At 37.2% G+C, this 12,293-nt stretch overlaps 1 long non-coding RNA gene across 1 annotated transcript; it reads right to left on the bottom strand.

Annotated features, from left to right (window-relative positions):
• Positions 1-286: 286 nt before the first annotated feature.
• On the bottom strand, positions 287-3,668 carry LOC129349600 (uncharacterized). The gene is made up of 2 exons (XR_008602662.1): positions 3,355-3,668; positions 287-790 (listed from the first exon to the last, which is right to left on the bottom strand). It is a non-coding gene; the product is annotated as an uncharacterized LOC129349600 (long non-coding RNA).
• Between the last annotated feature and the right edge of the window lie 8,625 nt (positions 3,669-12,293).

Genomic DNA, 12,293 nt, shown 5'->3' with positions numbered 1-12,293 from the left:
CTGTACTAAGTGTGGTCGAGTATAGAGGGGTGTTTTGTGGGTTTTTAAGGCTGATAATGATTATTAGTGAGACATTTGGAGTAGATATTCATTTGCAGTAAATGAAAGTATTTAAAATCTTGGAGTTAAACTTAGAAGAACACAAACTCTAACAGAAAACTTTGCTGATACGTTTTTGTTTACAGATGTTAAGTTAAAGGAGTTTTATTCGTGACATATAACCAATCAAATCACTCCAGAAGACAGAGCGACCGATGGTAGATAAAGGTTCAGAGCCAAAGTAGCGCCATTTTTAAATTGATTTATTACTGTAAATCAGTAAAAAATAAAATACTGATAATCAGTAAATCAGTCAGCCCACAATTACTACAATTCTACAGTGTATGTCTCTTTCCTTTGACTTGTTATTTGTACAATATATGATGCATATGATGCCGTTTTTTCATAGCAAAGGCTATACTATGATGTTTTCTAAGAGACATACGATGCTACTCTGGTTGTTCTGGCCCTGGGCCGCTGCACTCCTCCTCTGTTGTTTTCTGGATTGTACTCAGCTGCATGCCTTCGTCCACCAGGCCTCCGTTGACTCGTCCCGCCTGCCGTCTCTGGAGCTGAAGCTGGATTGGAACAGACCAAAGTACAGTCCAATCACGATGCCAGCTGCCTCTCAAAAGGCTCCTTCATCTGGCAGGTGGCAGGCACTTCTTCTGAGGGGAAGCTGAGCTGGCCCGGCAGAACTTTGGAGATGTGTTCCAGTGGTTGGTGGATGTGTGGGGAGATAGAGAGGGACCTTTGAATTGTTCAGAAAGGAAAACAGGGAACTCATTGGTAGTTTTAGTTTAGGGTGCTACTGCGGTGTGTTTTTGGGTTTTAAGAGGTGAACAGGAAGAGGTTTTGTTTGTATTGATTATCTTTTACTTTGTTCCTGGTTGGAATGCCCATCAATGTCAACATGAAGTTCACTTTTAGTTCTGTTTATTTATTTTTATTTTACTAACACCCATTTGTTTTTAACCCCCTCACATGTTGTGTTGTTGTAAACTTCCTCTTTCAAATAAATACTCGTCTAACCCTCTGGAAACCAGCTTTTGGACTGTTTTTGTGTTGCTCCTCACCTACTTCAGACAGCCGGGTTTACTATACAATGACGTTTTGTAGGCGACATGCTATAAAATAATATCAGGGAAAGAGTGGGAACCCTGACATGTATTCTCCGTTAATCTGCAGAACGTTAGAACAACGTTTCACCATGCTGAATGCATCTTCTAAAAAGCTGCTCCTCTGTTCACTATTTTCATTATTTTATTGATCCATAATGTTTTATTTTCCTCTGCTCTGAATACACAGCCTGCAGTTCAATCCAAAATCTGCATTCATGCCACAACTCTCAGTCGTGGCTTTTCACTTGTTTTTGGTCCTGCAGAAGCTTCTTTATTTTTAACAGGAATGGTGTAAATTCTGAAATTCACTTCAGTCTGCATTAAATGAACTTTTTGTCAAAATTATTTGATATCAGCTCTGTGGTTCATGAGATTTTGGCAGGAATCAAACTGCACCAAGGTACTTGATAATTGATTTGAATGTGTCAATGTACGTAATCAATGATTAACTTCTTGTTTTTTATTACCACGTCTCCTTTCTGAAGGAGACATTGAGATGATTGCTGAAATATCAGTCATCAGCTTAGATTTGGTAAACTGTCCGTGATTCATTCAGGAACTGTCGGAAATGTGACGATTCTGTTGCTGGTGATTTCATTTGTCATCTAAAATGTGACTCCTCCTCCCCTGTTTTGAGGAATATGATGTTAATCACTGGAAGAAGCGGATTCAGAGATGCCTTCGTCATACTGCAATCAGGTTCCAGAATCAGAATAAATCAATGTAATGATCACTTCTGAGGTTTTAGATCAGAGTGATCCAACGTTTATCCTGGTTTTAAGTTGTGCTGAAGTGATGGCGTTACTTTTTTAATTTATGCATAGCTCCTCTGGTCTTGACTTTTTATTTATCTGTTTTATTTATCTCCACAGTAGCTCGGTGGGTAGTGCTGTCAACCTGCAGATAGGAGAGCTCTGGTTCGAGTCCTGGTGTAACAGACCAGATTTACCCCCGGCCAAAGTAAACTCAGGTAAAAACTGGCCTGGACCACTTTATACCTGGTGACACAAAGATTAATAATGTTAAACTCTTAATTGTTAAGTTATTTAGGTTTTTTTTTTTTTTTTTATAGCCAATTACAATTTAAAAAGTTCAAATCAAAGGAAAAACTAAATTGAAAACTAAGAAAAACTTAAGCAAAACATCATGAAAGAACATCCACATTGGCTGGTGGTGCTTTCAACAACAGATTTCAGTTTAAAATATCTTTGTGTTGTCTTTGATTTGTGCTTACATCAAGACTGACTAGATCTGTGTGAAACAGACCAGATTAAACCTCCGGCCAAAGTCTACTATAGCTTTGCCCAGTTTATAACCCGGGGGCTAAAATATCCCAGAATATACCCCTCCAGGCTAAAATACATCCCATGTAATATGAGATTACCTCAGTCGAACAAATTTTATTTTAATTTAAGCACAAATCAATGAAATTAAATCAAATATCTGATGCAAAATAGTGCTGCACAGTGACTAACACTGTCTCCTTACAGCTAGAAGATCCCCGGTTCACATCCCAGCCTTCCTGGGATCTTCCTGCATGGAGTCTCCATATTCTCCTGTACATGTGTGGGTTTCCTCCAGGTTCACCAGCTTCCTCCCACAGTCCAGAAACACGCTGAGGTTAATTGGTGATTCTACATTGTCTGTAGGTGTGAATGTGAGTGTTTGTCTCTATGTGTAGCCCTGTGATAGACTGTTACCTGTCCAGGTGAACCTGTGATAGACTGTTACCTGTCCAGGTGAACCATCACCCTCAGTCAGCTGGGATAATGAGGATCTATAGGTTTATAGATGATGGATGGATGTTTAGCTGTTGAGCAGACAGTCTTTGTGGGTTTTTTAAAGTTGTAAAGAAGCTGCAGAGACTCATGTTGGACGACATCTCTGCTCCCCAGTCTAGGATTTCAAATAAATTCAATCGTCTTTCTAGAAATATACACCGTCTCTACTGCTCAGACAGTTTTCCAGCCCCCTGCAGGCTTCAGTGTTTGCTGGATTTAACTTAACATACAGAAGTTAGCTTAGCATTTTACAACTAATGGGTCAAATTACACGGTTCTGTCTGTGAAACTTCTGCAGTAATTTCAGTTTTTTTCAACCTATAAATAAAATGTGTAGGCAGGAAAAGAAACAAACCAAAAAAAGTATTTTTCTATTTATTTCCCCCTAAAAATCTAGCTTTCTAGTGTCTTACCTGAGCTGCAGGTTGGACAAACACACCAGATAAAACCAGAACAGAAGAATCAATCAGACCGAGTGGCAGGTTAAATAGTTCTCAGGTGATCAGTCCAGGTGAGTCTGATGTCATAATGATTTGGCTCCGCCCCCTCAGACATCCTGCAGGAAAAGACCAGAAAGAACTTCTATAGAAAACAATCAAATAAGAACAAAAGAATGTTGAAATCAAACAGACAGTCAGTCATCAGACTCTGAGAGTTTCACTGACAGAAACATCCTATCATGAGCTCACATCCTGAAAGATCTGGAAACCTCAGAAAAAAGGATCCAGGAAGAGTCAACTAGATCATGCTCTGAGTGAATGGCTGTTTTTCTGACCAGTTTGTGTTTCGTTGTCTTTTTACATCTTGTTGTTATTATTTAATTTGTTTGGCCATCTTGTGTCTCACTGTCTCTGCAGTTCTTTTTCTCTGATTGTTTTGTGTCTCTTTCTAGTTGTTGTGTTGCTTTGTAGCTGTCTCTTTACTTTAGTACATACTAAACTATGATGTTTTTGTCATATTTTGGACGACATACTATGACATTTTTTTCAAATTTTGAACGACACTAAACTGACATTTTTGTCATATTTTAGATGACATACTAAACTATGAAATTTTTTCGACATTTTGGACGACACACTAAACTGACGTTTTTGTCATATTTTGGACGACATACTAAACTGACTTTTTTGTCATATTTTGGACGACACACTAAACTATGACTTTTTTGTCATATTTTGGACGACACACTAAACTATGACTTTTTTGTCAGATTTTGGACGACATACTAACGGATCACATTTTTGTCATATTTTGGACGTACAGACAAGGAGGGGAGAGTAGCAACGCTTCCAAGCTGCTTCAGGATTACACACAGGTAATTCTAGACATCACTTTTTATGAAGAGAATAAACTGGTGGACCAGGAGTTCCCTGAGGACTGTTCAGCATTTAAAATCCAGCAGCTGCTGGAAGACCTGACCGAGCCAGAAGTTTTAAAGTTTTTAGCAAGGTTAACGCCAACGCAAGAGGTGTAGTCTGTATTGGGCCAAGAGCTGTTAGAATGCCTCTACTGGAGACGTGGAGCTCTGAGGTACATGTACTGCCATACCCTTCATCAACGGAAACACTGGATCAAGAAAATCTACATGTTGTAAAAACGTGCCATATGATGAAATAATGTAAAGGAGGCCGTGAAAAACACTCCAGAAAGGTTTTCTTTGAAAAAAAAAATCATCATGAATTTTGGCACAAAAAAAACGTCACAGTATACTATGTCAAAAAAAAAATGCAATTTTTCAACATGTAAAAACGTGCCATATGATGAAATAATGTAAAGGAGGCCGTGAAAACACTATGGTAAGGTTTTCTTTGAAAAAAAAAAAGCATCATGAATATTGGCGCAAAAAAAAGCCATAGCATACTATGTGGAAAAAAAAATGTGATTTTTCAACATGTTGTAAAAACGTGCCATATGATGAAATAATGTAAAGGAGGCCGTGAAAAACACTCCAGAAAGGTTTTCTTTGAAAAAAAAATCAGCATGAATTTTGGCACAAAAAAACGCCATAGTATACTATGTCGGGAAAAAAAATGTGATTTTTCAACAAAATTTCACAAAAACGTCATACTTTAGTATGCCGTCCAAAATGTGGTAAAAACAACATAGTTTAGTATGTCGTCCAAAATGTGGTAAAAACAACATAGTTTAGTATGTCGTCCAAAATGGGGTAAAAACATCATAGTTTAGTATGTCGTCCAAAATATGACAAAAACATCATACTTTAGTATGTCGTCCAAAATGTCACTAAAACGTCATACTTTAGTAAGTCGTCCAAAATGGGGTAAAAACATCATGGTTTAGTATGTCGTCCAAAATATGACAAAAATTACATAGTTTAGTTTGTCGTCCAAAATGTTACAAAAACGACATAGTTTAGTATGTCGTCCAAAATGTCCCTAAAACGGCACAGTTTAGTACGTCGTCCAAAATGTCATAAAAATGTCACAGTTTAGTTTGTCGTCCAAAATGTCACTAAAACGTCATAGTTTAGTATGTCGTCCAAAATGTCACAAAAAGATCATAGTTTAGTATGTCGTCCAAAATATGACAAAAACATCATACTTTAGTATGTCGTCCAAAATGTCACTAAAACGTCATAGTTTAGTATGCCGTCCAAAATGTCACAAAAACATCATAGTTTAGTATGTCGTCCAAAATGTCACTAAAACATCATAGTTTAGTATGCCGTCCAAAATGTCACAAAAACATCATAGTTTAGTATGTCGTCCAAAATGACACAAAAACGTCATACTTTAGTATGTCGTCCAAAATGGGGTAAAAACATCATGGTTTAGTATGTCGTCTAAATGTCACTAAAACGTCATAGTTTAGCATGTTCTCCACAATGTTTCAAAAATGACATAGTTTAGTATGTCGTCCAAAATGGATTTTAAAAAGTCATAGTTTAGCATGTTGTTCAACAAGTGGTGACTAAGTGCCCAGGTAGCTCAACTGGTTGAGAGGGGACTCATAAATAGGATTGTGTCAGACAGGTTCGATTCCAGCTCATGGCCCTGTCCTGCAGGTCTTCCCTGTCTTCTTAACTACTAGCAAAAGGGCAAAAAAAACAACAACTTTGACAAGAACTTCATAGCATGTCATCCTAAATGTGGAAAAAAAAGTCATAGTTTTGTATATGATCCAAAATGGGGTAAAAACATCATAGTTTAGTATTTCGTCCAAAATGTCACTAAAACATCATAGTTTAGTATGTCGTCCAAAATATGACAAAAATGTCACAGTTTAGTATGTCGTCCAAAATGGCACAAAAACGTCATAGTTTAGTATGTCGTCCAAAATGTCCCTAAAACGGCAGTTTAGTACGTCGTCCAAAATGTCATAAAAATGTCATAGTTTAGTATGTCGTCCAAAATGGCACAAAAATGTCACAGTTGAGTATGTCGTCCAAAATATGACAAAAACATCATACTTTAGTATGTCCTCCAAAATGTCACTAAAACGTCATCCAAAATGCCACTAAAACGTCATAGTTTAGTATGTCGTCCAAAATGTCACTAAAACATCAGTTTAGTATGTCATCCAAAATGTCACAAAAACATCATACTTTAGTATGTCGTCCAAAATGGGGTAAAAACATCATGGTTTAGTATGTCATCTAAATGTCACTAAAACGTCATAGTTTAGTATGTCGTCCAAAATGGATTTTAAAAAGTCATAGTTTAGCATGTTGTTCAACAAGTGGTGACTAGGCGCCCAGGTAGCTCAACTGGTCGAGAGGGGACTCATAAATAGGACTGTGTCAGACACAGGTTCCGTTCCAGCTCGTGGCCCTGTCCTGCAGGTCTTCCCTGTCTTCTTAACTACTGGCAAAAGGGCAAAAAAAAACAACAACTTTGACAAGAACGTCATAGCATGTCATCCTAAATGTGGGAAAAAAAACTCATAGTTTAGTATATGATCCAAAATGTGAAAAAACATCATAATTTAGTATGTCGTCCAAAATGGCACAAAAATGTCATAGTTTAGTATGTTGTCCAAAATGTCACTAAAACGTCATAGTTTAGTATGTCGTCCAAAATGTCACTAAAACGTCATAGTTTAGTATGTCGTCCAAAATGTCACTAAAACGTCATAGTTTAGTATGTCGTCCAAAATGGGGTAAAAACATCATAGTTTCGTATGTCGTCCACAATGTCACTAAAACATCATAATTTAGCATGTTATCCATGATGTGTTTAGAGCGACATGCTAAACTATGATGTTTTTTGGGCGACATGCTATACTATGACATTTTTTGGACGAAATGCTATACTATGATATTTTTAGAGCGACATGCTATACTATGATGTTTTTTGGACCAAAGGCTATACGATGATGTTTTTAGAGCGACATGCTATACTATGATGTTTTTAGAGCGACATGCTATACTATGATGTTTTTAGAGCGACATGCTATACTATGACGTTTTTAGAGCGACATGCTATACTATGACGTTTTTAGAGCGACATGCTATACTATGATGTTTTTTGGACCAAAGGCTATACGATGATGTTTTTAGAGCGACATGCTATACTATGATGGTTTTAGAGCGACATGCTATACTATGATGTTTTTAGAGCGACATGCTATACTATTACGTTTTTAGAGCGACATGCTATACTATGACGTTTTTAGAGCGACATGCTATACTATGATGTTTTTTGGACCAAAGGCTATACGATGATGTTTTTAGAGCGACATGCTATACTATGATGGTTTTAGAGCGACATGCTATACTATGATGGTTTTAGAGCGACATGCTATACTACAACGTTTTTAGAGCGACATGCTATACTATGACGTTTTTAGAGCGACATGCTATACTATGATGTTTTTTGGACCAAAGGCTATACTATGATGTTTTTAGAGCGACATGCTATAAGATGATGTTTTTAGAGCGACATGCTATACTATGATGTTTTTAGAGCGACATAATATACGATGACGTTTTTAGAGCGACATGCTATACTATGATGTTTTTAGAGCGACATGCTATACGATGATGTTTTTAGAGCGACATAATATACGATGACGTTTTTAGAGCGACATGCTATACTATGACGTTTTTACAGCGACATGCTATACTATGACGTTTTTACAGCGACATGCTATACTATGATGTCCTTTGGACGACATGCTATACTATGACATTTTTTGGACGACATGGTATGCTATGACGTTTTTAGAGTGACATGCTATATTATGATATTTTTTGGACGACATGCTATACTATGATGTTTTTAAAGCGACATGTTAAACGATGACGTTTTTAGAGCGACATGCTATACTATGACGTTTTTTGAGTGACATGCTATACTATAACGTTTTCTGAGCAACATGCTATACGATGACATTTTTAGAGCAACATGCTATACTATGACGTTTTTTGAGTGATATGCTATACTATGACGTTTTTTGGACGACATGCTATACGATGACGTTTTTAGACCAAAGGCTATACTCGGACGATTTTTGAGCGACATGCTATACTATGATGTTTATAGAGCGACATGCTATACCATGACATTTTTCGGTTTGGTATTTTAATTTTAAGGAATTTTTATTAGTAATAAAATACAATAACTTCACTCTTATACATTGTATTGTCACCAAAATCACTGGAGCCATCAATTGACTCCTACTGGTCATACTACAACTCTTGGTTTGATATGAAAACATTTTTTCATAATTTTAATGAATTTTATTATTTTATTATTATTTTTATTAGTAATACAATTCAATAACTTCACTCTTATGTACTGTGGTGTCATCAAATTCACTGGAGCCATCAGTTGGCTCCTGATTGTCATACTACAACCCTTGGTTTGATATTTAAAAAAAAAAAAATCTGAATTTTAAGGAATTTTTGTAGTAAATATAATTCAATCACTTTACTCAAACACTGCAGAAAAAATAAACTCCATCCAACCATCAGAAGGTCCAACTGATCATACCTTCAGGTTTTTTCTTCCAAGTATTGTCCGTACAGTCCTTAACTTGGAAAATATCATTAGCTGTTTAACATCATGGTTTAAATGAATCAGTTAACGCTGCAGCCTTGTAAGAAGGCATCTTATTGTCTTTCTTCCCAATCGTCAGTACTTGAGGAGACAGTCTAAACAGTTTAGTTTGGTATATTGGTGTTATCTGATCCTCTCTTTGGTGAGGATTCCAAGTTCCATTACTATTCAGTATCATGTATTTGGACAAACAGGTGCACTGTGGATCTAAAAATATAGCACAACATACATCAAGAGAAGAGCCATCAAAGCCAATTTACTCATAATCCTTAAACTTCACACACAAGCATGCACACTAAATAGTGTGCACAACTTCACATGGCAATAAACAACCCAAATAAAATAAAATTCAGTTACTTTTGGTTATTAATGTTCCACAATCTACCAAAAAAAATGGATGAGCACTTTTATCTGTTACAACAAAAAATATCTGAGACAACAATTTCAACACTAATAAAAAAATGCTTAAAATCATGAAAAATAGTTAAATATCAAACCAAGAGTTGTAGTATGATCAACAGGAGCCAACTGATAGTTAGACAGAGTGTAATCTTTATGCAGTACATAAGAGTGAAGTTATTGAATTATATTACTAATAAAATAATAAGAAAATAAGGGAAAAAATCCTTAAAATTCAGATTTTTAATTTATTACCAAACCAAGAGTTGTAGTGTGACCAGCAGGAGCCAACTGATGGCTCCAATAATTTTGGTGACACTACAGTATATAAGAGTGAAGTTATTGAGTTTTATTATTAATAAAACAATACTAAAACAATGAAAATTCCTTAAAATTCAGATTTTGTATTTAGTGTCAAGCCAAGAGTTGTAGTATGACCAGCAGGAGACAAATGATGGCTGCAGTAAATTTGGTGCTACTACAGTGTATAAAAGTTAAGTAATTGAATATTTGTTTAGTGTCTCTTCGCTGTTTGCAGATGGTCCCTGTTCACTCGTTGCACAGCCAGCTGCGCATAGAAATCAATGTTATTTCTGCAGCTTGAAAGACAGCGACTTTGATAAAACTGGCCTTGTAGCACATTGTCTAGCTTACAATGATGGGAAAGAGGCATTGTTTATGATTTTACAACGTATATCTCATGAAAAATTGATGCCGGAAGTCCGAATCTGTGAATATCTTGCCAATTTTACCTAACTTACATATTTTAATACCTAATAGCGATAAACTGCAGCCATTACAGGGTCGTTCACAGGACTAATATACGATAGCTAGCGAACTAGCATTAGCTTACCCTCATATGTTGTCTAGTTCATATCCTCTTGTCTTCGGCTTGATACTGCTGCTCGCCTCCCAAACTCTCCTGTGTGTCTCCTCAGTGTTTCCACTCGCCGCTCTCAGCTTTCTCCGACTCTTCTATTACTTTGAATCTGACAGAAAGCCACAGACCGAGCAGCAGGTGAACCATCGCCTCCATGTCCATTGTTGTGTTGCATTTGTGTCGCACACAAATGACGGTAAAGGACCTTCGGTCCGCCGTGCTATGACGACTCCACCCACGATGAGGTGGTACTCAATGTGATGGAAAAACAAGTAAACCGAGACGAGCCGAGTCCAGTACAGTAGTGGCGAGCCGTGCCGCGCCGAGTAGGTGCTAAAGGAAACGCTAAAGGAAACTTTGTCTTGCACCGCGCTGTATCAACATTTGGGGTAGAGGACCGAGTCTTTAGCGGATGCCAATAAAGTTTGTTTAATCCAAACCAACGTAGAGGTGAACAGCGCCACCCAGTGTATCGGAATGTGTTCACAAGCTCTGCATCAATCCATGATCTGGAATCGATTTGCCTTGACTCGATGTGCAGGGTAACCAATCAGGTGTTAGGATCCGCCCACCGACTTTGACGGGCGACGTTGACAGATAAAATAAATTCATGATCCACTGCAACACAAGGACCATGAAAAAGTTAATTAAATAGTGAAATAATAATATATGTTTTTTTTCCTAAAATGAATTGGTATTTCAATGAATTAATGACATATTTAATAACACATTTATGTATTTAATTCCAATTTTAATTAATTAATGAAATATTTAATTCCAATTTAAATTAATTAATGACAGATTTAATTAATTATTTAATGATCTATATATTTATTTAAATTTGACACTTTTAGTCCTCCATGTATTTCAAGTTTTAAAAAAAGTTTGTAGGATGTGTCATGTTGCTTTTCTCTCCACTTAGGAAAAGTAAATTTGCTTGTTTTGCAAACGGCTGCGAAAATTAGATTTAAATGTGTACTGAACTAAATAGCTGTTATAAGTGGAAGCCTCTGTTTTGGTTAATAATTTTAGTTTCCTGTTTTTTTTTTTTGTTAGTTTGCTTGGGGTTTTTTTGATGAATGTGACAGAGTTCCATATTAAGTTTAAGGGATCTTTGCCTACCACACCTAATATACTCTTTCTTTGTCATTTCATTGTAGGTGCTTCCTTGATATCAACCCTGAGAGGGGAACAAAGGCCAGCCAGGAGAAGATGATGTCCAGGAGGTCAGGGAAGCTGCTCCAGAAAAAGGCATCTACTGTAAATCCTCATGTAGCCTCCCTTATAAAAAGACTGATGGACTCTGAGTGGGACTTCATGTAAACCCACAGCACCTCTCCACACAAGACCTCACTTTCACAAAGGAAAAGCCCAGTCTGCAACCAGATGTTCATGCTGTCATTCTAAGGTAACAAGTCTCAGTATTGTGTTTGGTTCAGTATAAAATACTTCAGTCCACGTGTCTCAGTTTTGGAGTTCCAGGTTTGTTCCATGACGTGGTATTTATTGAACATGATCATGAGTTATGAAAGACTGATTCTGAAGGCAGAGTACCTGAAATGTGATGTGCAATTTTTAAACAGATTGTTGACAACATGTTAAACATCATTAATTGTTTTGTAGATTTTATTTTGCAAGACTTGAATTACTTGAAATTTGTTAGCTGCTGAATGTGTTCAATGCAGTATTAAATAATTCCATCCATCCATCCATTATCTATACACCGCTTAATCCTCACTAGGGTCGCGGGGGTGGGCTGGAGCCTATCCCAGCTGACTCGGCGAAGGCAGGGGACACCCTAGACAGGTCACCAGTCTGTCGCAGGGCTACATACAAAGACAAACAAGCACTCACACATTCACACCTATGGGCAATTTAGAATGATCAATTAACCTCAGCATGTTTTTGGACTGTGGGAGGAAGCCGGAGTACCCGGAGAAAACCCACGCATGCACAGGGAGAACATGCAAACTCCATGCAGAAAGATCCCGGGAAAGCCGGGACGTGAACCAGGGATCTTCTCGCTGCAATGCGAAAGTGCTAACCACTACAC

The sequence above is a fragment of the Amphiprion ocellaris genome, chromosome 9, assembly GCF_022539595.1.
Source record: "Amphiprion ocellaris isolate individual 3 ecotype Okinawa chromosome 9, ASM2253959v1, whole genome shotgun sequence".
Taxonomy (NCBI): Eukaryota; Metazoa; Chordata; class Actinopteri; family Pomacentridae; genus Amphiprion; species Amphiprion ocellaris.
The sequence above is the reverse complement of the archived record's forward strand: the minus strand, read 5'-3'. Positions and strand labels throughout refer to the sequence as shown.